Source organism: Hevea brasiliensis, chromosome 14 (assembly GCF_030052815.1).
Source record: "Hevea brasiliensis isolate MT/VB/25A 57/8 chromosome 14, ASM3005281v1, whole genome shotgun sequence".
NCBI classification, from domain to species: Eukaryota; Viridiplantae; Streptophyta; class Magnoliopsida; order Malpighiales; family Euphorbiaceae; genus Hevea; species Hevea brasiliensis.
Genome location: NC_079506.1, coordinates 8,516,262 through 8,518,102, shown reverse-complemented (window position 1 = coordinate 8,518,102; position 1,841 = coordinate 8,516,262). Strand labels below are relative to the sequence as shown.

General features: G+C 31.2%; 1 long non-coding RNA gene across 1 annotated transcript; it reads left to right on the top strand.

Moving 5' to 3' along the window:
• Window positions 1-972: 972 nt before the first annotated feature.
• Window positions 973-1,631, top strand: LOC131173174 (uncharacterized). Its single transcript, XR_009143396.1, has 3 exons — window positions 973-1,084; window positions 1,210-1,385; window positions 1,477-1,631. It is a non-coding gene; the product is annotated as an uncharacterized LOC131173174 (long non-coding RNA).
• The last annotated feature ends 210 nt before the right edge of the window (window positions 1,632-1,841 follow it).

The window sequence follows — 1,841 nt, the reverse complement described above, 5'->3', positions numbered from 1 at the left end:
TTATCTTGCAAATCAAAATTCTAAGATTAATCTTTAGATATAATACGAAAAATTCTTACATACATCTAAGTGTATAACATTCAATAGAAAATCAGTATATCATAAGTTTAGGTAGCACATATTACAATTTTAAATGAACTTCCCTATGATTAGCTAATCTATTAACCGATTGTATACGTTCGAGTATAGGTAAGAACAACTCAACATAATACTAATTCAAATATAAACAGTATTAATATCAAAATTAATATCAGTATCTTATTTTTCTAAAATAGAAGCATATTGATTGTATATTATTTACTTAGAAGTATGACTTACTAACATTTCTTCTCCATGTGTAATCAGGTCAGAGTCTGAACTCGTTGAGGAAATAGTAAATGTTGCTTTGGAGAAATTAAATCACAACTTTGAAGGTGATTATAAGAATGATGATTTAGTTGGAATTGAATCCCGTGTGAAGGAAATGGAATCATTATTATTTTCAGAACCAATAAATAATAAACGAGCTGTAGGAAATTGGGGGATGGGAGGTATTAGAAAGACAATTATTGCTGACAAAGTATTTCATCGAATCAAGGCTAAATTTGATGGTCACTACTTTGTTGCCAGTGTTAGGGAAGAAATAGAGAAGCAAACACCAATTGTTTTACGAGATAAAATCTTTCGTGGATTATTACGAGCAAAAGATGTGCATATGGACACACCTAGTTTACAGGGTTTCATGAGGAGAAGACTTCAAAGTAAAAAGGTACTCATTGTCTTTGATGATGTGGATGATCCAAATGATTTAAATCGTTTAGGTGGAATCTGTGATTGGTACAATGAGGGAAGTAGAATAATTATAACCAGCAAAGATAGGCAGACACTTAAAAATATATGGGCAAGAGCCTTTTACTAATAGACAAGAATCACTTCCTTTTGAATTCTATGTCCTTTCTCTTTAAGCTGAAACTTTTTTCCATTACAATGGGCGCAAAGCCAAATCCACAACAATTAGCAAGGCCTTCTCTGCAATGGGCGACAGTATCACTCTATGAACTGAAAGCCACTCTCATCAATGGACAAAAACAACTCTCCTCAATTGGTAAAAGCTAAATAATCTTTTCCACCATTATCGTATTTACCGTGTTAATTCCCTTAATTCCAATGTAATTAAGAGTTTCACTTAATTTAGGAATAATACTAAAATAAGAATTCTACTCAATATAGGAAATATTTCTCAGCAAGAGACTTAAATTTTTAGAAGACAAAGATGAGCACAAAAAGATGGAGATGAACACGAACAAGACACATATCTTGACTTTCAAAATTCCATGAATTTGGATAAGGATGTATGTGAGAAAGTAAAGAAGTACATATTTGAAACGCATCTGTTGGAAACAAAGGTATGCTTCCCCTTCTCAGCAGTTACAAGGATCATCACGATAAGTTTGATTTTCATTTTTCATAAAATAATTTATAATCTTCATGGTACAGATTGTTAAATTATGCATATTTAGGGATGAAGTGCCTCAAAAGATGGAATAAAAGGACAAGAGAGGATCTTCTCTTTCATTCAAAATAGATCGGCCTAACTTGATTGGTTTTTCGTTTTGCGCTGTTTGTGATCCCGAAAATTATTTGGGTGATGATATGGCTGACATTACTTAAGCCCAATTCATAGATAACTCTGGACCTAGCAGTAAAGTAAAATAAATTAGAGAAGCTAATATGATCATTAATATATAATGTGATTAATGAATTTTAACTTTTGAATTTGAGTGGCTCTAGGATATAAAGAAAATTAAGCTAAATTTAAAATCTATGAAATGATCATGGATTACTTAAAATATAAATGATAA